The sequence below is a fragment of the Dermacentor variabilis genome, chromosome 5 (assembly GCF_050947875.1).
Source record: "Dermacentor variabilis isolate Ectoservices chromosome 5, ASM5094787v1, whole genome shotgun sequence".
NCBI lineage: Eukaryota > Metazoa > Arthropoda > Arachnida > Ixodida > Ixodidae > Dermacentor > Dermacentor variabilis.
In genome coordinates, this window is record NC_134572.1 from 72,527,490 (window position 1) to 72,553,135 (window position 25,646).

Below are 25,646 nucleotides of genomic sequence, written 5' to 3' on the forward strand. Positions count from 1 at the left end.
CAAAAATTATTATTGAGGACGTGATCTTGGAGAGGAAGACGTAAATTTATTAGTACATTTATGAAACTCTTTCTTGTGAATACACTAACTATAGCATACACACAATCGGTTTAAAAGAAGAAAACAATAAATCTTCCAATTTTCCTGCGGTTATTGCGACGCAGCAGACAAGCGAAACGATGGAATTGTTTACGACACACCGAAATTTGGCCATGAACTCCCGTTTTCCGCAGCCCGCGACAACGTGCTTGCGTCGAACAGACACAAATGAAAGCACTTACCTTGAAGTGACTTGGGGAGAACTCCTATAACAGTGTCACTCAATATAAACCACTACGATGCTACAGGCAAGATATCCCTGCGTAGAACGGCGCTATACGAGATGAAGAGTTTAAACAATACTGATAAACATGTCGAACTTCTTTCGAGTATTGATGTCACTGTGGCCTGCTACGAGGAGCCAGCTATAGGTCCAAGTACGAACAAGTCTAAGCACGATGGTGCGCTTCTGTCTCTCTGGAGTACACACAATGGGCTGCGCGAAACCGGGCGAGCACAGCGTCGAGAGGCGATTTTTATTTATTAATTCCCGGAGAGGTTTCTGCCATTATATTTCATCCCAAACACAATGGGCGCAGGAACATTGTGAAACAGACGGGCGTCATTGTTCCAATCGTTGCCTCGCTCGGTCAGCGTTTAAAGGCGCAGGCTCCGAGACCCTCGACGCGTCGTCACTTCTGGAGAAGTAAAATAGAAGAGGCGCGCAACAACAACACGAGCATCGGCTGGACGGTGTGGCCACGTCCTGCGTCAGTGCAATCTGGCGGTGCGCCGTCTGCGGCGAGACAGAAAGCAGCAGAAACAAAACGGACTGCTGACGCTTTCAGTTCTGGCGCCATCAACGATGGCATCACAGCTGGGAAGGCAACCTTTGCGAAGGTAAACCGAGGAGACCGACACCGCGTACAGAGGCCGGTGATAAAACTATCACGGATAAATGCAACTTTGAACTGAGGAGGAGAAAATTGGCCTCGAAGACGCGGTGTGGCGCCGTGTAGAGACCGGGACCTCTTTTTCGCGGTTCAATCGTGTCACGCTTCCAGGAGCAGCTGCTTTTAAACTTTGCTGCTGTTGGCCGTCATTGCCTGGCGTGTTTGTGGGACGGGGGTTATAGAGCCCGCCACGTGACCACCGCGCACTCCCACACACGCAAGAAAACAGAACAAGAAACACAAGCATGCATGTAAACAAGACCACCTTTTTTTGTTCGGCATCCGCATTCCATAACAAAACGCCGAGCTGTTCGTTTAGGTGCACTCTGATGGCGTCGTTCGGTAATAGATAGAATTCGATTTCGAAGACCCCTTCGAGAGAAGCAACCAATAAAATTCAGGGCGATAAGCAAGTTTAGGTGCTTTCGCGAGGGTGGGTTGTTGTCTTTTAAAATTGGCTTGTTCAAAATAAAATTTTCTAAACAACAACAACAAAGAAAGAAAGAAAGAAAGAAAGAAAGAAAGAAAGAAAGAAAGAAAGAAAGAAAGAAAGAAAGAAAGAAAGAAAGAAGAACTCGTAGCAGAGCGTCACTCAGTGGTGTGCAGGTATAACTGGCTCCGATTGTGCGCCCGACGTCAATTGACGATCGAGCATGTAAGAGCCCAACTTCAACCAAAGGTATAGAAGATAAGCCGTCAAACACCGCTCTTCGTTCATTAAAAAAATTGCTCGTGAGGGTTTACTGCAAGGCACATGGGCAGAAAATCAAATCAAATAAGGGATTGTAAATCTGCATAATGCGGCAACCGCAGCAATGTCTCTGAAAACGTATTCTCCTTCACCTAACAGAAGCAGCCTTCAGGTATATCTGGCTTCAGTGCAGGCTTTGTTGAGATCTGAAGTCTTTTCGTCAAATTCCTTGTTGCAAATGACACTTATATTTTGCACAGCGCACAACCAGCTGGCCCAACCTATGACGTTAATAAGTGACTTGCAGAATTAATTCATTATTACAGCTAAGAACTGCTAACGCCACATTCCGCTCTATAAAGCTATCCAGTCGTATGTCATTCATGCCTGTCACGTCGCGATAACAAAGCGAGTTTTGTTTCTTAATAAAATAGCATTGTGAATGAAATAGCGACATTTATGATTCGCGGTATTAAAAATATAGACATGCCTCAACGAACAAAACATGTGGTGTACCCTTTTAACCATGCCCGTGTATAATATGTACGATAATGTGGCGATTGCAGATTACGAATTTAAACAAAAATCCAACGTCAATGCTTCCGAAAGGATTAGTTAGTAACGGCAAGGCAATATCTGCAGGGCGGGTCCTGTGGCAAGTATTAAAATAATTTGTAATGTTATACCAATGAGAAGCAGACGATAGCAGGGAGGAAGGCAGCACAAGTAGATTATTTATTTATTTATTTATTTATTTATTTATTTATTTATTTATTTATTTATTTGCTTCTTTGTTTGCTTCATTGTTTGTTTATTTATACTACGATCTTTAACAAGATTGTAGCACAGTGGGAACATACAGGTACACTCAGAACAAACATGCATTACAAGCAGCCATGGTGCCATGGCAAGAAGTACAGAATGAAAGAAAAAAGGGGCAAATAAATTATGTGCGATAAAGTCAAGAACGCATGCGCGGCTGAAAACTGGATATGTAATTTAGTGTAACGCCTTCATGAGGAAGTTTATGCCAATCAACTATTGTTCTTGTAAAATAAGAGCACTTGAAGCAGTTGTTATGCGTTGTTAGCGGGGTTACTACTAGGGAGTGTTTATGACGAGCAGCATGACCAATTAAAGGTATTAAGATGTGCGAGGTATCAATATGGTAGTGACTATTCGCTAGCTGGAAAAAGAATTTTAATCGGGAAACATGATTTTGTCCTGCAATCAAAGCGAAGCCACTACGTTTAAGGAGATCTGCTATAAGCGTTCGACCATAATGATTTTAGATAAATCGGACGGCTTTCTTTTTGAATTCTTTCAATTTTTCAACATTCGTTTTCGTGCAGGAGTCCCAAATGATTATTGCATATTCTAAAATAGGACGAACTATCGCATAATACGCCAGAAGGCGGAGAGCCAGTGTGGAGAATTTTAACGGCTGCCTTGAGGCGGTCTCTCTGCGAAACCAGTACCGCAGCTTGCAGCTACCCCTGCAGGCAGAACTATCCTAGCCCGCGTAAGACGCCCACCGTCTATAAATACAGGAGATGCTATGGAGGATATGACCTAAAGAGTGTCGCAAGCACATATACACCAGACTGCTTCCCAAGCTTACGCAAGGTCGTCGCTTTATTTATTTATTTATTTATTTATTTATTTATTTATTTATTTATTTCAGGATACCTTACAGGCACCAAGAGGAGCATTGAATAAGGGGAGCATCACAGTAAGAAAGTTGTGCACGAGAATACCGAAAAGATGAGTAGAAATAATCACTGCAAAACAGGGTTACAAATACAGAGCTGCGGTAGTAAACAGACATCAGATAAATTTTATCACGCCCATTGCCCGCACACATAATCAAACATCGCGTAAAAAGTGTAGGTTAAATCATGAAAAGCAGAAAAAATAATAATAACAATAATGAGAGAAACTGAAATTATATTTAGGGATAGCGTACAAAACATCTGATAGATTTTATTACGCACATTTCTCGTGCACATGATAACGAAGTGTATAGTTTGAAGCATGAAAGAGTAAAAAAAAACTGCGAGACGTTACACAGGTATACAGAACATGGAATAAAGTGTGACACTTTTTTTATCACAGAAAATGCATGTTCAGGAGTTGCCTAAATTTATCTCTACCCGTTTGCGTGACTGTGCTCTCAGGAAGAAAATTCCACAGATGAATGGCTCTTGGCAAAGCTGCCTGATTAAATGCATCCGTGTTTCCGTAGATGCGAATGAAACTTAACTCATTATTCCGTCGTCGTGATATACAATTTGCACGTTCATTAGCAAAGACGACGACTTCATTTGATGAACGTATTTATGGAGCAACGAAGTAATGCCACGTCACGACTACTTAGTGCAGGAAGTGAAAGATCAGGTTTGATTCGAGAATAGCTGTTTGGCCAAAATCAAATGGCTACGCCACCAGTTCGCACCCAATTCACATGTAATATATGTAGATGCTGCTACGTAAGCAAAATCACGTTATGCAGCCGTAGTTGTAGACAAAAAACACCAGACCCTCGTCACCGCATCCTTGACCACATGTTGCATAACATTTGCGGAAACTGCAGCAATAGTCATATCTATCCAACATCAGGAGAGGAGAGGCCACTGCTCAGTTACAGTAACTGGAATTCAAGAGTCATGTCGCTTATTTATGACAGACCGTTTACCTACTGCTATCCTTAGGCTGCTAGGTCGTAACTTGCAACACTACCACACTGTAATATGGGGCCCAGGACACTCTGGCCTCGTAGGCAACGATGATGCTGTAGCTCGTGATCTTTGCAACCGAGCGGAGCAGCCCAGCTCACACGCTTATGTCGACACAGCCACGCGAAATGTTGCAACACCAGCGTTTGACACGCTGAAAATACGCCTCCCCGCACAAAACCTTAAACAGGAAAGAGGCCACAAACCTCAGAAAAATGCAGACCGATATTTACCCGCACCTCTTAAAACTTCACGCGCGCCACACTACAAAATATGCAATAGACAAAATATACAAATAGACCAACCCTTTCACACATTTCGTGGACGTGTGAAAGAATGCCGCCAGAGTCAGCTATTCAGTCTAACACAAACAAACAACAATCATTAGCACAGCAGTGCGAGGTACAGCTCGCCTGCTCGGACCTGGGGGTGCAGAGGACACTCCTCCAGCAAGTCCAGCGGGCGGCCAAGGCAAGTTGAGCCCTGAGCTAAGGGAGCCACCCATCGCTCTTTGACCCTTTTCCCCCCACTCCCTTTCTTAATAAAGTTTTACTACTACTAGCTACCGTCTTAGGGTGAACAATCAGCGAAGACAATTAACCGTTACAATGTAAGTATGTTTTGACCAGGAAAGATAGTGAGATATGTGTGTACCGAGATATTTATAGTGAGATACTTCGGAGATATATACCTGTTTTCGGCAACATAATGCAAGAGAACGGGCTTTTTCTTTAGTGTTACTCTCATAAAGACGATTTTTTCATAGTCAATAGACACTTTACATTGATGACACCATGCAACTTTTTTTGCCAAAGTCACTATTTAGCATGATTTTGTCTTGGGGGGAGTCAGCTTCGTCATGTAGTATACAGTCATCCACGTAAAGTTTAGTTTTGACAGATAGCTTATTGGCAATGCGATTTATATAAAGCAAGAATAAAACAGGACCCAGCTCGGATCCCTGGGGAACGCTAGAAGCAACAGGTAATGTGTCGGAGGAAGTCCGTGTTATCCAGACAGATTGCGAACAGTTGGTTGGGTACGCTTGTATCCATTTTAATAGTTTATCGTTTCTATGTATAAAACTAAATTTTGAAGTAATTTGCTGTGGGATACTTTGTCGAATGCTTCACTGAAATCCGTGAATATAGCTTCGGTTTGTTTTATATTATTTATTGTGTTGGCAAAATTGTGAATTGTTGCTCATAACTGAGTGTTTGTCGAAAAGCCCCACCGAAATTCGTGTTGAGCGTTCGTCAATGCGAAGTGCTCATCAAGGAAACCAATTACATGCTTATAGATTATGTGTTCGAAAATTTTACATGTCGTCGAAGTCTGAGAAATTGCTCGATACATTTTTATGCAATGTTGGCTTCTCAATTTATTACTTGCACTTAGAGAGGGACAGCGTTTTGAAAAAGAAATATTACATGAGAAACGTAGTACCATGTTTTAAAAGAGAAATAAAGTGATATAGCCCAGAATGGGCTAAAGGCAATTCAATGTGCTTAACTGAATCGTCTGCTAAAATTTTGCTTCTCTGTGTTTAACTGTGTTGTCAAGTACGCTCCAAAAATGGATTGCGTGCAATTCAGTTATGTTTTGCGAATTAGCGCAGGCCTATCAGCCTTACACAAATATTTTGCATTAAAAAATTCACAGATTCAACGCACATATTAGAAGATACGTGAAGCGAAGTTTTCCTGAGATGGTCAATTAAGTGCTATGAAAACAACGAAAATGCGAACATTTTTGTTTATTTTCATCCTCTGGAAAGTGCAATCGCATGCAATATCTATTTAAGCACCGTAGTTGCCAGAACCTTAACGTCGCGCAATATTTACGCCATTCATACGCTATGTCGAAATCAAAAGACCAAATCAGGCGGTTGTGAAGTGTGAAACGCCTGCAGAATGATGCTTGTCGATGGAAGAATGGTGATAACGGCTTAATCAGACTCAGTCTCAGTTTATTGTTTTAAATAAAGTGAATGGGGTTAGACATAACATACAGAGGAGGGTCCCGAAGTACGTAAATACCATCAACCACTGTCCACCGCACCACGAAGGCCTCTACCAGCGATCTACAGTTGCACCTCCTGCAAATTTCCAGATTTCATCGCCATACATACAAGTATATGTAGCTGCTATAACAGATTATAGCTACTACAAAGGATTTCTTTACGCTTGTGTCCAAGGGACCCATACTCATTCAGGATGATTTTTCAAGAATGGGTCTACGCGGTGTGGTACATACCAAATGGATGAATAAATAAATATATCGAGAAAGATACAGGAATATCAAGGAAGACTTTCAATATAATTTGCTATTAGAAATACGTACAAGGCGACAGTATATGTGTTACATCTAGTTACGACACACGTGGTGTGTCTTCCTGTATACGACAGCACGCAGTTCGAAGATTGGAACAGGAATGTTTATTGCTTCCGTCTCGGAGCGTATATATACGAAATGGAGAGGGGGGAAGCGGAAAGGGAGAACAAGGGAAAGATATCAAACGATAAACGCATGCGCCGTCAGCGCTTTCAAGGCATTGCGGCTGACGTCACTTTACAACAATATGCTCCGGTTTTCTTTTTCTTTCGTCCTTTGATTCATTTTTATTACGCAGAACATAAGTGGACTTACTCGCATTACCTTGTTGGTCAGCACACAGTGCTTATACAAGCCCGCTTGTTTGTACTAGCATTCAGTGCGCATGTAATTATGAGGCACGCGGTAGTGGGGGACCCCGGACATTTGGACCACCTGGGGTTCTTTTACGTGCAGCTAAATCTAAGCAAATGGGTGTTGTCGCATTTCGCCCCCATTGAAATGCGGCCGCCATGGCCGGGATTTGATCCCGCGACCTAATGATGCTCTGTTCCCATGTGCAACAAAAATGGCTGTATAATCAGCGGGAAAGCTGTACTCGGGGGCTGGTGTAAGGCCGTTTTGTCTATAATGCCTATAGACGAATAAAACAAGTGAGCCTAATATTGAGTGTCAAGTTGCACTTGTACGGCCGATTTAAATCAGTGGGCTTCAAAAATCTGAAGGCTACTCTTAATTAGAACCGGCAAGAAAAAACGTAAGTTAGGCTTGGTATTCTTTTTTTTTCTTAATTGACATTCCACGGTCGATGGTGACTACTACAGTAGATGTCACTTCCTTGTGTCTACACGTAAGGTCCCACGTAATAATAATCAAACGCCAGAAAATGACTCCATATCAAAGCGTATGCCCTTGTTTATATCTTGCGTCGGAGAATGCCAGAACAATGACTCGATTTGTCTACAGTGTCACGCTTAGAAAACCTCGCATCACGCTTTCGTGCCCCGCTTAGCAGATCTCTACAAGTTTCTCTGCGCAGCTGCACCTGTTCCGCATGCTTTTTTTTTTCAGCATGCCAAATGACTAGACATGGCCGTGCTCACACCATTGGGACTTGGCCACTGTGGGAGAATGTGCTGTGTATGTCTGCATATTTTGTTGGCACAGGGCACACCGTTCTTTACTTCTTAACATGTTCTTCCCGTTATTTAGCAGATTTTAACGCTTAGTTACTTCTGCACACGTTTTTTTTTCTTTATGTGCATCTTGGAAGGGATTTATGCTGATTGTAGGTCGTTGTGCATAATGACCAGTTCTTTCAAGAAACTGGTAAACTTGTGCTGCAAATTCAAAGACTAAATATTGTTCGCTGAGGTGTAGCCATTGTTTGTGCCTAATTTGCATTGTTCTTGTGCGCGCTGTACTGCTGATGCTATAACCCTGTGTGGTGGCATAGTGGCTTCGGTGTTGCGTTGCTCAGCCCGAAGTTGCGGGCTCGAATCTCGGCTGCGGCTGCCGCATTGCGATGGGGTGCGAAATGCAAAAACACCCGTGTACACTGCACAGGAGGAAGTGGAGGAGGAAGAGAAAAGCAGAAGGCAGGGTGGTTAACCAGAATAACGTCCGGTTGGCTACCCTACACCGGGGAATTAGAAAGGGGAAAAGAAAGATGACAGGCAGAGAGAAGGGGAAGGAAAGAAGGAAATTAGCGGTGAGTTCGCTGACGCGTTTGGAATAATAGAAATTGCATTAATAGTCACAGACGTTCGCACAAACCCGCCGTCCTCTAAGAAGCACAAAACCGCGTTCACCGCTTTGTGGGCCGACGAGCGACGGGGGCGGTGTTCCAGAAGCACCTGCACAGAAAGCGGCCGATTGTCGAGTTTTTCGAGAGCGTTGGCAAGTTATTGTCTTTCTGGGGCATATCGTGGACAGTGGCACAGCAGGTGGTCGATATTTTCTTCGGTGCCGCAGACCCGGCATGCTGCACTGTCGGTCACTCCAATTAATGTACAGTATGCCTTTGTGAAGGCAACTCCTAACCAAAGGCGACAGAGAAGCGTAGCTTCACGTGGAAGAAGTCCGAGTGGAGGTCATAGATGCAGTGAGGGGTTTTATTGACGCACAGGGTGTACGCCAAACAACCCCAGGTGGTCAAATTTAACCCGGAGTCCTCCACTACCGCGTGCCTCGTAATCAGATCATCGTTTTAGAGCGTAAGATCCCAGGATTTAATTAATTAAATTCGCTGCTACTCTGCGAGGTTGGGGAACTTCGTCGGGCACTCATTGCCTTTTGTCCCTGCCTCCTCTTGAGAGTTGTTTCAATTTCAAGCAACAAATTCCAATTCACAAAGTGTTCTTAGACCAGCACACAAAACGCATCTGTAGCGTTAAAGCGTAGTCCAAATTTAATTTTTATGACGGTGGCACATTCTTACCTGTATGCTTTCGTCCAACCATTCGGTCCGAATTTCTCTCAGGCGTCTCGCTACAGCAAATCCTGCGAGGAAGAGAAACTAGGGGTCACACACACATTTAAAGAAATAGAACCTCTGTATGCGCACAATTTAACGTAGTCGTTAAAGAAAAGTTGTGTAATTCGGAGCAGATGACGCCAATAGCTGGCCCAATATTATGTCGACTGAGTCTTCAACCGCTTCGAACACTTGCAGATAAGCAGAAGCGATCTTCTTTCCTAAAGAAAGCGATAACATTCCATTCACTCTGCTATATTGTACTAGGATTAAATATTCCTGCACTACTATCACTTGGGGCCTCGATACTAGGCTATAGGCACAGTGATGCTTGCTGCACCAAAGCGGCTACCGTGCTTATATGTTGGGTAGCTTTACTTTTAGAATTAAATTTTGGGGTGTTGCATGCCAAAACCACGATCTGATCAGAGACATGCCACAGTGGCGGGACTCCGGATGAATTTTTGCCACCTGGGATTTCTTGAACGTGCGCCCAATGCATGACACACGGGCGTTTTCGCATTTTTCCTCCATCGAATCGAAGTGCACCCACCACGGCTGGGATTTGATCCTATGACCTCGCGCTGAGCAGCTCAACGCAATAGCCATTAAACCACCACGGCGGGTAGCTTGATTTCACTGAAATTAATTCTCAAAATTTCTTTATTATTGCGGTCTTTAAATTCCTTATTTAGTACATATTGTATAACATTGCATAACCATTCTTGTTTCTCCTCTCTTTCATTTTGTATGTTTTGTTTCTCCTCCTAGAATAAGTATTTCTCTTACGCTACCTCCTACCGCCTGAATCCGTAGCCTGTTTGCCTTAACGCGTATGCACCAATCATCATCATCAGCATCATCATCATCATCATCATCATCATCGTTATGCGTCCACCCTGAGTAGTCATCCTTTGTGTAGGTAGCGCTCCCTCGCGGTAGGAAAACCGAGAGCCACGACTCTTCCTTCCTCCGGCTTCCTGTCCGGCCTTTCGCTCCTTGCCAGCGGCATTGTCTGGATTATTTGACGACGGCGCTTGTTTACGAATAAGCAGGCTAGCCTGGCGTCAGGCATTAAGTTTAATTAGCGAGTGCTTAGAAAGCCGGCCCGGTGTTGTCCGGGGTGGTATTCCTTAGTGCAGCATCGGTGTAGTGACTGAGATTATTACGCAGGCAAAGGGTGATGCGTGCGCGGGCATACGATGCTGCACCCGTTGCATTTAATACCCTGTACGATTAAAAAAAGAGCATGGCTGAGACGTGCAACCTTTGACTGCCAATCTCTGGGGATGTTAATATACTTACGAGACACGGCAGCGTTTTATTTTCTTCATAAAATTCTGGCAAAGCACGCTTACATTCACCCGCCGCAGTGGCTTAGCGGCTGTGGTGTTGCGCTGCTGAGAACGGAGTCGCGGGATCAAATCCCAGCCGCGGCGGCTGCATTTCGATGGGGGCGAAATGCAAAAACGCCAGTTTGGCGTTTCTGCCCGTGAGCATGGGGGCAGTATCCCCTGGTGGTCAAAATTAATCCGGAGTTCTCCACTACGGCGTGCCTGATAATCGAATCGTGGTTTCGATATGTAAAACCCCAGAATTCGTTAATTCATCCACACCTACATTCCAGAGATGGACACCGGCGGACATCAAAGCGACTAGGAAGGTGAGCGCAGAAGCGCTCTCGCTGTAAACTTACTCATACTAAACGCTAACTTTACGCTAAGCAAGAAGGCGCCATCTATACTAAGGTATGTACCGTTTAGCAACGCCTCTTCAACAAAAGCGTTGCTACTTGACTGTTGAAGAGCCTCGAAGTTTCAAAGTGAAATACTCTAAAGAAGAAATAAATGTACATGTTACTTTACTGCGTGAACACAGCTGCTGACAAAAATAATATGCACGAGGCTGTGCAGCGGAAGCAGGATATAAGGAACGGACTTACTCTATAAATAGCTCGATAAGTCAGGTAACTTGATATACCCAAACTCTCCTATAACGAGCTTCAACGAACATGTGGGATGCATTCGCTCAATACGGTTTGGCTATTTCAAGAGGATAAAAAGAAGAAGCAAGCAAGGAATCTATCTAATGTGAGGAAAAGTACGTGTAGCGAGAACAGTAAAGTTGCCTGCGCCTTAGGGTGCTCCTTAGCGTCACTAAGAATGGCGTTCTCTACATGCGCGAGATTGTTATACAACTGCTACAGTCCTCTTCCCTCAATATCTGCACAAAGCACCACTGCAGCACATCCGAAACAAGAAGTGTGCTAGAAAAAAAAGACATGATTAAAAAACAATATAGTTAGCTCAATGCCGTACAATAGGCTTTATGGCGCTGTGAACGGGCGCCCCGATTTCGATAATTTATGCAATATCAAGTTTGTTATGAAGAAGTCATTTTACACGCGTATTCGTAATTCAGTTTCACGTGTCGATGTAGTGAATAATTTGCTTTACCTGGGTTCATTATATTCAAGTTAGACTGCTTGCCTGCACGTATTATAAGTGTAATAAGTTTTCGATTAGCAAGGTGCGGTACTGTGTTTCAAGCTGATTAATTTAAAACTGATTCCGCCACTAAGCATCATAATGACATCATCAAAATCAAGAACATGGTCCTGTACTGCGTAGTATAAACGTCTGTGGCTTTCTCCAGTGTAAACAGTAGCTGCTCAGGAAAAGAGGCTCGCTCACTTCATTATACTTTGCGGTGATTTACTTACGACACGAAGTGTTCCCCTATTCGATCTGGCTTGTTACCTATCTACAAGGTAATGTGGTCTGTGCCTAATTGTTCGTTTTTTTTATGCATGCGCATTTTGTTTAATTTCTAAAAGAAATGTCAGTGTCTTCTCATTTACTGTGACAACAGTTAAAAGTATGCAACTGGTGCCACGTCTTTACCGTTAGGCCATGTTTAAAAATTAAGTTTTATGGTAATTCGTGCATAAACCACAATCTGATATTGAGGCACGCCATATTGGGAGATGCCAGATGAATCTTGATCACGTTGGCGTAACGCGCACCTAAATCTGCGCACAAAGCGTTTTCGTATTCCAGCCTCATCGTAATGCAGCCGCCGCGGCCGGGATTGAATCCGCGACCCCAAGGATTGCGTATTGAAGTCATCATCGCTTCTGTCTCGCCAGACGACCTTTGTTTTGTCAATTTTTTCTCGGCGCAGCTGTTACATAAGCGATGTGAACACAACAAAATGAAAAGGATGTTGACCAGCTAGTCATCCAGAGATTCTTGTCAGCTTGTACCTTAAGGCAGATGAATGGGGGATGGCAACGATGATGGCAGGCAGAGTGCTCCAGTCTGTTGTTGTTGTTGTTGTCGCTGTTGTTGTTGTTGTAGCGGACAGTGACGACGTGATTGGAATTGCAAGGAGGCAGCTCTTCGGAGAAATCGATCGCGTTCAGCTTTCCTGTCACCGCTCCTCCCCCATCCGCCGAGTATACCTCGAATTTTCGTCGATAAAACAAGGTTTAATATACTCCTCCTCCAGCCTTTTGTCGTACGCTTCACGTAAGTCAGATGGCGGCCAGCACACTATTCCATCAGCTGTTCACGTGTTCATTCAAGCTTCCGCAAGGTGGCGTTGCTAGCAGTTCCCCACGTGAAGAGATACGAGAAGCGATCGCGGAACGACAGAAAGTTTTCCGAGAGCACAGGCAAGCAAACAAGGCGCAGTTGCCGCAGGCTGAGGTAGCCAGTAAATGGGAAACATACCGGGAGAAAAACTCTATGAATCAAATACTGATGCAAGCAAAGATAAAAGGTGAAAGTGAACGTTGGTTGCCAGAAATACGTGAGAAAAATAAGGCTGCACCTAGAATATTTTGGAACCACATAAAATTATTAGGCAAGAAGTCAACAACAATAAAACAACTTATCCTGGACGAAGATGGAAACAAACTGGAAGGGGAAGCGGCATTAAAGTGCATCCGAAAAATAACAGCCTCATCTTTCCAAGGCCATGACGAGGTTGTATTTGACAAAAAAAGATCATGAAAGAGAACCAGATGGAAAAGGAGCTGGTGCTGACAAATTTCAACTGGAAGAAAGCCGAAGAGAAAATTCCTAAGCGCACAGCCAGAGGGCTAGACGATGTTCCCGTTAGGCTGATTAATGAACTAGGACCTAGAAGAATTAAGGGAGCTCTGATGAAAGCAGTGGAAAATTCTTTAAAAGATAGATGAATACCAGACAGTTGTCGACAAAGTAGAATTAATTTAATTTATAAAGGTAAGGGGAAGAAAGATAGAATCACTCGTACAGACCGTTAACCATTACATCGGTAACATACAGGCTAGCAATGCAAGCAATCAAATTAAAGCTGCAAGCATGGGTAGAAAATAATGGCATTTTGGGACAACTTCACAATGGCTTCAGGAAAGGTAGGCGTTTGGATGACAACTTATTCGTTGTTCCTCAGTGTATTGAAATACGAAGAGTAGAAAGCAGCCCGTTATATGTGGCCTTTTTAGACATTACAACAGCGCATGACAACGTAAACCGCAACATTTTGTGGGATATTCTGGAAGGGGAAGGCTTAGGTGACGATTGTCTAAAACTTTTGAGAGAGATTTACCTAGAAAATACTGTTTTCGTTGAATGGGAAGGGATGAGGAGCGAGGATAAAGTTCATATCAACAAGGGATGGAGGCAGGGGGGCCCTTTATCCCCGCTGCTGTTTACGATGTACACGGTGAGGATGGAGAGGGCGCGGGAAGGAAGTAATATCGGATTTAACCTCTCACACAAACAGGCGGGTACTGTAGTAGAGCAGCAGCTTCCAGGTTTATTTTATGCGGACGACATTGTGTCGCTAGCTAACAAGAAACGTGATTTTAAACGTCTGTCGAATATCTGCGGACACGAAGGCGAGAAATTTAGGTTTGAAATTTAGTGTTAGAAAAATCAGGTGGTATGGTATTCAATATAACAGTGAACAGACAGTGGCAATACAGGGCCAGTAAGTACCTCGGGAAGAAGGATATAGATACCTTGGTATATGAATAAATGAAGGCAACAGATATAAGGAAACACAGGAAAAAACAATAACAGTAGAGGGGAAGAGAAATGCAGCCATAATGAAGCACAGAGCGGAATGGGGACACAATGGGTACGAAGTGCTCCGGGGTATGTGGAAAGGTGTAATGGTTCCAGGACTTACTTTTGGAAATGCGATTGTTTGCTTGAAATCGGGGGTACAAGCAGGGCTCGATGGGAACCAAAGGTCAGTGGGACGCCTTGTACTGGGCGCTCATGGGAAGACTACAAATGAAGCTGTGCAGGGTGATATGGGCTGGACTAGTTTTCAAGTGAGGAAATTTCACAGTAAAATTGATTATGAAGAACGACTGAGCAATGCGGAAGAAAGTAAATGGGCTGGGAGAGTGTTGCGGTATCTGTACAGGAAAAACATTGATTTACAGTGGAAGAAAAAAAGTAGGAAGCTTAGCAGCAAGTATGCGGCCTGTAGGTGAGCAACACAGCAACAAAGAACGTCAAGCGGTAAGTCGGCGAGTCTGAAATAGTCTCATGGGTGTCGGCAATGCAAAAGAAACCTGCCATGAGCAACTGCTTAAGAGAAAGAAACGAAAGCAGGAAAGAAAGAATTTATGATAACTCAAAGGGAAGCTCATTACTTTTCGAAGCGAGATCGGGATGCTTGAGAACACGCAACTGCAAACCGAGATATAAGAAGGAAGAAGAAGCATGTGCTTGCTGCGGTAAAGCTTGGGAAAAAATGGAGCATGTTTTATTATAATGGGAAGACGTCTGCCCAGCGGTCAATTCAGGCACCACTGGCCTCCTTAAAGCACTTGGGTTCAGCGAGAGTAGGGGAAAAGTAAACTTTTCCGCAATAGAGATTAGTAAGAGGCGGTTGGAAGATTCGTGGAAGTAGGGAAGCGACAAAAAACGGAGACGCACAAAATCAAAGTTCACAATAGGGGTTGAGAAAATTTCGTTGTGGGGGTTCATTGCGTTTCTTTTTTCTTTTTCTTTTTTTAACCTAGGTAGGACATTAGGCAGTATAATAGCAAGATCTTGGTGGCGCAACCCACCGCCCCGTTCCAAAGGGACGCTCATAACATCCATCCATCCGTCCGTCCGTCCGTCCATCCATCCATCCATCCATCCATCCATCCATCCATCCATCCATCCATCCATCCATCCATCCATCCATCCATCGATCCATCCATCCATCCATCCATCCATCCATCCATCCATCCATCCATCCATCCATCCATCCCAAGCCACGTGGCCGCATGCACACACTTGCTAATGGAATAGTGCATGATGTTGAATTTTTTTATATATTTGGAATATTTCCAATTTGCCACTTTGTACCACTCGGTGTGGGCCCATTCCAGAACAATTTCGCGGAATGGATGTGTACCAATGTGACACAGTGGGTGCTTAAATGTGTTTATATATATCCACGCTCTGACATAGGGCGCATGTCAGAGTTCGTCTGCCTGCATACACCTCTTCACACCATTCTTCCCCCGTGGAGGTCCAAACATCGCCGACGACTCAGAATATGCGGCGTCAATCTGAATCGATGACTGCGTTTAGGCATAGCTTGTGAACAGTGTGGTGCAAAAACATAATCGTTGCACGGCACTAGAGCGTGATCTTTGCGGTGCGTGAACGTTGCATCAGATTACACGTAACACAAATTGAAGATAACATCAACTGTACGCACTGATTTCACTTGTATAGGCGTATCATTGAATTATTTGCTTCAATATGGCTTTGCTTCACAGAGATTCCGGTATGGTTGGATCTGTGTATTATGTTGCGCAGCCAAACCGCAGTATACGCTCATTTCCCCACCATCATTTGCTGTTTCTCTCTTATTATTCGACAGTATTAAGCGCCTCTGCATGGCCAATCACTCTCTTGTGTAGGCGCCATGTTTCGAGGACAAACGAACACTAACAATGGCGGTGTCCGCTGTCACAGCCTGCTGCTGTCGCGGTAAATGAGTGTGGAGCTGAAAAATGACAGAAGTCAGTCGGTCTCTTCTTTTTTTTCCCACTCGCCTTTTCCGAACTCAAAAGAAGCAAACAGGCAGCGCTGGTACGACTAAGAAAAAGTGTTGCATTTGCGTTCAAATGGTCCTGAAGCTGTCGCTATACCGCCGGAAAAGAGTTTCCTGAAAGCAAAAGCGATCCTGGAAGAGGAGGTTATATTTCCTCAGTCGTGGGGTTATTGGAGTCCCGAGGCACTGCTCTTGATTTCGCCTGACAAGGCATGAAACTCAGACGCAACCCGGAAAACGAGACGTCGTGCAGGGCAGAAAAAAAAAGAGAAAAAGAAAAGAAGAAGTCCCGGCTAAGGCTTGGAACCGCAAAGCGCCGGAGGGGCTTCATCAGAGTTGGGGAAGTTGCGAGTGGTCAACATGCACTGTTTTTGTCTGCTGTACTCGCGTTGACCGTCTTCGTTATTCCCCTCTCAATGCCACGGTTTCATGCTTTTCTTTTTTTTTTTTTTTCAAGACGGTCGAGATCGCTTTTCACACCACGAATAAAGAGACCTCATTTCCTCCTGGATAAAGGTAGTCGCGAAGGCAAAGGTTAAAGTTAAAGAAGAGCGCATCTTCAAGAAGCAGCGAAAGTGCTCGCGTTTTGCGAAATAAATCCGAATAATGAACCCTAAGCTGATCCAGTGTGCCTAGAAGATTTAAAAAAATAGCATAACAATCGATACCGAGTTTTGGTGCTGCGCATGGGGTCATGAGCTCCACTCCTGGCCACTTGCGCCATTTCAGAAAGTACAACTGTATGTGCGTGCGTGTGTGTCTGAGGGCCTCCTTCAATGCGGATATACAGGGTGCCCCAGGTAACTTTAGGCAAACTTTAAAAACATGCGAAAGCCACGTACCTGGACCGAACTAATTTGATGTTTGCCGTCGCTTGGAGATACTGAGGTTATTTTTCATGCTTTCTAATTACATAATCAGTCCTAATTAATTAATAATCTTATCAAATTATTATAATTAGATAAAAAGCATCAATGAGAAAACTGTAGAGCAGCATGAAAACTCCCCGATACAGCTTTCGATTGCTCAATACGTCGTACGTGAAAGTGCTTAGCCGAGCGTGAAAGAAGCACGCAAAATTGCCGCGCGACTGGCCGCTCGAGGCACTTTGCGAGTATTGGCGGGCTTCATTCACGCTCGGAAAAACACTTTTATGTAGCGCGTATTGAGCAACAGAATGCTGTATCGGCAGTCTTTGATGCGGCTCTAGAATTTTCTCATTGACACTTTTCATCTAATCATATTTGAGAAGTTGCTTAGTCAATTACGACTATAGTTATGTATTTAGGCAGAATGAATAAAATAATCTGAGGATCTCCAAGCGACGGCAAACAACATCAACTTGGTTCTGTCCAGATACATGGCATTCGCATATTTTTAGTTTGGCTAAAGTTACGTGCGACACCCTGAATATATAAATTGAAGCGGACCGAGATAGCCCTAGTATGGGAACTCACTGGAGTTACTAGTGTAACATTAGCCGTCAGACAATCAATATATTGAAATAAAAAGACCGAATAAATTACGTGACACACATGATCCGTTGTCCAGTAAAATTAATTTATTACATTTTGCGGCTTTATGCGTCAAAACGATATGATTATGATATGACCACGATGTGACTATGAGTCACACCGTATACCGGGGAATTACGGATTAATTATGATCATCTAGGTTTCTTTTATGTGCATCTAAATCCAAGTACGCGAGCGTTTTTGCAATGAGCCCCCTTAAAATGAGGCCGCTGCGGCAGGGAACCGAATTCGGGACCTCGTACTTAACAGCGCAACGCCATAGCCGCTAAGCCAATGCGGTGGCTTCCCCGCTCGAGTGCTGCCACTTGATGAGCTAGTGCGTTCGCCAAAACGTTATTACCGCACCAAACACCGGACCTTTTGATTTGGTGAACAACGTGCGAACAACCCAGCTCTCAGAAGCGAACGTTCTGCCTTCGTCAGGCGTTCACCTCGCAAGTTCCCTTGACTTGTCCCCTTGACTTCTCCCCTTGACTTGTCGCCTTGACTTGTCCCCTTGACAAGTCCTCTTGTCGCAACATTTGTGTCCCCTTGATATTGATGATAGTGATCATGATGATTCTCACCTATGTCACGGGCCCACTATGGGAGATAGACTGAGAAGCGGGTGGCAGAAGGTAGCAAAAGTGAAATAGTTATTCTAAAAGGAGAAATGCAAAATGCAAAAGGAAACATCGTAATAACAAGAACAGTACGCCACTGAGCAGTCAGACTAATTGCAACAAAATTGTTCAATATATATCGATAAAGGAGAAGTCAAGCACCGCGTTAATTAAAAATTCGAAAGGTCAATTTCACTGAAATGAAAAGTGAAAGTAAAGCTACCATTCTACCCCTGAATAAATTTGTGCAACCACAGTTAATCATGTATTTTCCTATGTACATCTGTCGATTTTCTCTGCACGACGAAGAATTTAAGAAAGAAAAAAAAAGAACTTATACTGATAGCATATTTATGACGCAGTACGCAAATATGACCTAGAGACAATAGTGAGCAAGAAAAATAAAGAAAAACTGAAGGGTGTGGAATGCCATAAAGGGAGATGATGACGAAACCCGTATCATAGACATTGCCCCTATCCCGCACAGTGGGTTTGTGCTATTAAATACGGATTCATCATGATCGATATCATAATTCCCGTTGTGTTTTGAACAGCGGCTTTCGAAACGTAGGCCTGCCTCAATGCCTCAGCGATAATAAATAAATAAATTATCAAAAAAAAGAAACCTAAGAAGGACCAAGAATGCGAAACCGCGAGTGGGCAGAATAGCAGGGTGGTTTGTACTACACCTTTCGGAGGCCTGCCAGAAATTAGAAAAAAAAGACAAAGTAGTAAATGCGGCAATAGTGACGATCCTAAGCAAGAACAAATTGGAAAAATATGACAGTAGATCGTGATGTGAAACTTTGAACCACTCCCTTCTATGCACCGCCCTTGTTTTGACAGGTAATACGTGACCATGAGCGCGTTTGTGGCGGTATATAGCCGCATTGTATGCTTTTGTCGACACTTCTCGGCTGTACACCGCACCCTTTAATTCTGGTGAAAGTTTTTTAGTTTTTTCACTATCATAGATTAATTTGTCAGTCGGGGTTGGAATGCGGGCATATGGAAGCACAATGCACCTTCGACTCCAAGCTGAGCGGCAGAGGGTCGTTGTATTTCTCAGAATACTTCCTTATATATAAAGGAACAACAAGCCCACTTTGGAAGTGAAAACTTTGACGACATAAACTTGTGGCGTAGTTTCCCACAAAAATTTACTAGAAGGAACTCCGGCGCACGATTGTTCAGATACCATGTGAATGACGGCTATTATATGGATTTGTCTTACATTCATGGTTGTGGCTTGAGACGTTCTTGTGGCCTTATTTACCGATCAATATTTGTCTTTGTTGGCCGAAATCTCTAAGCATTTCCCACTTTTTAAAACGCAAATACATTTATTTCGGACTATTATTGTCAATGTGATTATTTCCAATCTTTTAGTAAAACCATGCAGTGACGTCTGCTTCAGCAGGCGTTTGGTGTGTTGCGACACCACGTACCCGAGCACACGAGGGTTGGACTCTCCCGCGTCTAATGGTGCGTTACTTCTTTTATATATATGTAATAATAATAATACACTTTACTCAGATCAATATACAAGTCTGGCATCTGAAAATGTCTGGATCCTTAGCCTTAGTCTAGTTATGGATGCACGCAGTTTGAAAAAGAAATAAGTGATTCAGACACGGGCGCAATCACTTTTTGTTTTGGATCACACAAACAAACAAAATACAAAATAAAGAAAGAAAGAAAGAAAGGAAGAAAGAAAGAAAGAAAGAAAGAAAGAAAGAAAGAAAGAAAGAAAGAAAGAAAGAAAGAAAGAAAGAAAGAAAGAAAGGAAAGCAACTAAACAAAAGCCAATAAGCTATTGTGCAGACTACGGCAGCAGCGAAAAAGCCACGGCTCCTCCTGGCTAGGGCGCGCGCCATCCCCCGTATGCCGTGTCAAGGGAGAACGGGATCCTGGCCGTTGAGCCGATGCTGAGTGTTGGGACCTTTAAGGCCCCTTGGCGGAAGCAACACACTCCTTTGGCCTCGGCTTCATGTAGACGGCACCTGCGGACTGACCCACCCGAGAGAAATCGGGAGTAGCCTTTTTCTGCCCTCCTCTTGAATCTTGTTGCTTTCTTTCCCGATTTTCTATCTTTCCTGTTTTCTTCTCCTTTCGTTTGACTTCCTATTTCGCCAGGCAGTAAGGGTTAACCTGGTGTATTTTATCCTACCTTCGGTATATTATATTAGGTTATAGTAGCCATGTACAGCTGTCGTCTACGATTCCTTCGAGTATCGTAGCATCCCCTTGTTGGGCTCGGTGGTGGGCGGCTGGCGTAACTGACGAAATAAAACGAATTCTTCGTGGCTTTAAGCTCTTTTCCCCGACTGCCTGATCGCCTTCTTTCGAAAAGAAGACGCACTGATGAATCTCTAAGCTTTTTCATACAAATCCAAGAGACCTACCCAAATCACCACGTCATTTACTGTGAAAATCATGAAAAGAGTGCACGAACGCTACCACCATATGTAGTTTCGCAGTATCTAACTGAAAAACTAGGTGCCGGTTAGAAGATCACGAAAATGACCAGCAATGATCTCTTGCTGGAAGTCCGTGTCAAACGTTAGCACCAGAAATTGCCGGAACATGTGAAATTTGGAAGCACTCCAATCACGACAATCCCGCACCCTTCTCTGAACAACCCACGAGGAGTGATATCCGAACAAGACCTGCTAGATTTGACCGAAACTCAGCAACTCGAGCGATAGAAGGAATAACACGTTACGAACGTCCAACTAATTAAGATACGACGAGATAACCATTAAATCCCAACCAAACACCTCATCTTGACTTTCTGCACCAGCACGCTACTCAAATACATCGAAACAGGCTATATGAAAATCCATATTCCACCGTGCATACCTAACCCACGCCGCTGCTTCAAATGCCAACGATTCAGCCACCGCTCTCAGAGCTGCGGAGGTCGCCTGACCTGTGCAAAATGCGCTTCTCACGAACGCCCTTTTGACAACTGGGATGAGACGCCTCACTGCGTAAACTGCGGCGGTGGGCACCCGGCATTCTCCAAGTCTTCTCCATGATGCAAGAAGGAGGTAATAACCCTCAAGGTGTAACAGAATATTTCTTCTAATGAGGTGCACAAGCGACTCTCATTTGCGCAAGTATCATTGTACGTCGAAGTGTCACGGCAGGAGGCAGTGTCACAACGGTTCTCGGCGACCGTCACGACCACGCAGAGTGGACCGGCGGTAGCGCCACCAGCCCCCACAGAGGAAACAGTCTGCGCTGCTCCGCCACCTACGAAGAAGAGCCAGCAGGCCTTCGTGCCTGCAAGCTCAAGGCCCTCTGCTCGATCAAAGAAACCTAAAACACCGGCGAGCGCGCCGCGAAAGCGGGCGTCGATCGCCCCGGCCGAGGCGATGGATACATCAACTGTATCGGCGTCCCAGATGCCGAAAGATCGTCGCAGCTCTCTGGAGGGCGCCAAGAAAGACAAACCCCTCATCACGGCGCCTGGAAAGGGCCCGGTAGGCTGACATAGTTTTCCGCTCTTAAGCACACAGCAATAAACACTATCACTATGCTACACAAATATTACACTGGAATGTAAGAGGTCTCCTCCACATTTTCGATGATGTTAAATAACTGATATATAAACATAGCCTAAAGTTGCTGTGTGTTCAAGCTACACACTTAAACTCTATTCAGAAAAGCCTTCTTCGGTAATACGCCGCCTTCCGAAACGACCGTGACAAGGTCGGTGGTGCAGCGATCGTCGCAAAGAAATAGGTTGCTTGTCATCATGTAGCCCTTCGGACACCCCTTGAAGCAGTGCCAGTGCGGGCAGTTCTTTTAAGTTTTGGTTACTGTCTGTTTCATATAAATACCACCTAACCATCAACTCCGAAATACAGATACAAACGCAATAGCATTGCCATCCCTCGAATCAAACTCAACGCCATACTCGTTTCGAAAACACGAACGTTGGACCATTCCCTTTTGCCGTAGAGAACATGGTCGACAGATCATGCGTCCTGCACTTCCAAGGTTACTAAATAAATTCATCTTTGAACGTTTTTCTCTTGAAACATCAAGTGCACAGACTCTAAGAAATCATTTTTTGTAAGACGCTGTATTCCCTTTGCGTTAAAGTGTGACACGAATGACATTTGCATATCTGTTAACACCTATGCATTGTGTATTAATGAGCACGTACCAGAAGTTTATATCGATTGTTCTAAATTTCTTGTATTATATTCTGTTATGTAGTGTGTATGGACTTTGTGCTTTTTTTAAAACCTTTGACCTTGCCGTACGCCATGTAGGGGGGCTCGGGCTCCCTCAAGCGAAAATCGTTCGCTTTTTTACCTGAGCCTGCCTACATCGTAATGATGTAAATAAAGCTGACTTGACAGATCTCTATGACCTCATAGACCAACTGCCAGAACCTTACATGCTCGTGGGTGATTTTAGCGCTCACAATACTTTGTAGGGAGACTCCCGTTGCGATACGAGCGGCCGGCTAGTAGAAAACTTTCTTGTATCCTCTTGTGCGTGCCTCTTTAATAGAAGAGAGGCCACGTATTACAGCGTCCAACATAATTCGTACTCTTCAATAGATTTAGCTATTGGCTCTGCGGCCATCTTTCCGTATTTAGGATGGAGTGTAATAAAACATCACTTTGCAAGTGACCACTCCCCTGCAACCCTAAACCTGATACAGCAATACGAATGCCCTCCACATGTCCCTTGTGGAAACTATCATCCACCTACTGGGATCATTTTATTTATCAAGTTTATTTATGTATCGAAAGATTTTATCAGTGAATTTAGCATAGACGACGCAGTAGCGCATTTTACCGCTTTTATAATAGACGAAGCAGAAAAATGCATCCAACAGACAAACGGGAACTCCGGCAAAAGACGAGTCCCCTGCTGGAACGACGACTGTAGGCAGGCGCGAAAGAAACAAAACAAAGCATTGGGCATTCTTCGTCAATATGCTAATGCGGAATACCTTATTGCATTCGAACAGATCAAATCGCAGGGAAGGAGGACGCGAAGACAACCAAGAAGGGCAAGCTGGGAGATGTTTGTTTCCGGTATTTATTCGTACCAATAGGATGTTAAAGTATAGGACGTGCTGAGAAGGCTGAAGGGGCAGCAAATCCATCCGTTGCCTTTGATAAACTAACAAGGAGACAGGCTGAAGGACCAAGCCGACGCTCCTGGCGAATACTGTGAGTGCGTTTCTAGCTCTATACACTCTTCCTTGTCTTTCCTGAAATTCAAAGAAGCGGAGGAACGAAAGCCCCTCAACCGTTATACTGTATAACCGATGACTTGCTGTACTGGGCTTCCCCACTACTATAAAGCAGAGTAATCTACTGTATTGTATCTGCTGAGCGACGTGTATCAGACAAGTGCTAATCATTTCCAACATTTTCTTTCAACAATAGGGTTTTGACTCAACAGATATTTACCTACTGTTGTAGTTCTGTGTTTATCGAGTTATTCCGCTGAGTATGATTGTGTGTTGAGTTCCCGACCAGCGTAAACACATTTAGGCCAGTTAGAAATAAAAAAAAGCGACCTTGTAATCACTACTTCGACGCCATCGGACGTCTGCATGGTCAAAATTCATTCGCAGCTCCCCATTATTGCATCTCTCGCAGCGTAATTAAGCGTTCGCTTAGGACAGAGACAGTATTTAGTATTCTTATTATCATCAGCATTGCCAGCCAAGCTACAGCTTCGTTCCCCGCATAGCCAAAGCTGAACCTGAACTTAATTTCTAACTGAAGGCCTCACAAATTTGTACAACAAAAATTAAAGCGAACATTGTGCGCACATGCTATAGTGTCCTTTTTATTGTCATTATTTATCTATGTATCTTTAAAACAAACTTTTTTTGCATAGAATTGGCACGTAGTGGCCGATGGCATACTTCCTCCAATCTAGCCTCCATTTAACGCTATCTGCCTGTAGCACTCGCTTTTATTTCTATATCTATAAAGGCCACGAGAAGCACGGTATGTTAGTGATATAACTAAGACAACAGAGCCGCCGCGGTAACTCGGCGACTGTGGCGTTCTGGTAATGAGCGCCGAAGTCGTAGGTTCAGTACCCGGCTGCAGCAACCACACTACGATTGGAACACAGTGGAAGAAAAGGTAGTTTATACCGCAGTTTTCACGCGTGTCAAAATAACCCCAAATGGTATAAATCAATCTAAAGTCCTCCACTATACAATTTTCGTCACTTCTTTCGAGATGTTAAAACTCTGATCAGACGCGAAAAAAACAAATCTGCAGTAACCATCGACGATGATTGTTCATGTAAGCGAATAGCTTAACGCTATCAGCTGTATACCGCTTTGTTAACGGAATGATACGCTTGTAGACTTATATTGGTTGCAGTGAGGATATTTAGGTAACGTTCGTTCTTTCATTGCGTAATATCTGCTGAGAATGGATTAGTTAACCAGCCCGTATATGTAGCGATGGTGTAGGTGGACGACATGTGCGTATCACATAGTTATGATAGTTTCCATTCGCTGACAAACGCTCTCGCAACTCGCTTGTACGAGAGCCTGCGCCCATCGTATCGACGCCTAATTGTATCGGTGGCGTAAGGTCAGCCACCTCTGACCACAGCGTAAACGAGCGAAAGAGGCAAGAAAAGCTACCCGCAGAGAAAATGAAAGAAAGAGAAGAGAACAGTGATTCTGCACTAATCATTGACGATAATTCTCAGAGTAAGCGAATAGGACGAACGAACGAACGAACGAACGAACGAACGAACGAACGAACGAACGAACGAACGATTGGGGAATGTATGAACAAAAGAGCACGTTCCTTGCCGGTCCCCGATTAACTATGAACACGGGCGAAAGAGGCAACGACAGTTATTCACTTTAAAATAAATTATAGCAGCGTTCCTTGCCCTGTGTGACAGGGTATGCGGGGAATTTAAATAGACGCATTTCTTGCAGCGCGGCTCCCATGGACGGAATTTCTAGAGAATCGCTGATAAGACAGTGGAAGCGAACCAAACAGTCAAACAATGCTGCCGCTCCAGTCTCAAGCATATCCTGCAGGAGGAAGCAAAAAAAAAAAGAGATAAAGTGAGGCGGAATCAAACGGGGCGATCCGGAAAAGCTTGAGGCATCTGCAAGGCCTTGTTGTCCTTCGCGCAGCTACGACGCTCTTGCAGTGAAGCGGAGGTAATGGTACTGAGTTCGCAAAGTAAAAGCATAAAA

At 44.0% G+C, this 25,646-nt stretch overlaps 1 protein-coding gene across 4 annotated transcripts in view; it reads right to left on the reverse strand.

Annotated features, from left to right (window-relative positions):
* LOC142582787 (dopamine D2-like receptor) overlaps positions 1–25,646 on the reverse strand; it is a 470,062-nt gene that overhangs the window by 257,478 nt on the left and 186,938 nt on the right. For 3 of the 4 annotated variants that reach the window (XM_075692825.1, XM_075692829.1, XM_075692827.1), the window contains exon 1: positions 282–547. The gene's annotated coding sequence lies outside the window, so the exon portion shown is untranslated. Of the gene's footprint in view, positions 1–281; positions 548–9,192; positions 9,255–25,646 lie in introns of those variants that run through there. The other variant, XM_075692826.1, reaches the window with a different exon arrangement.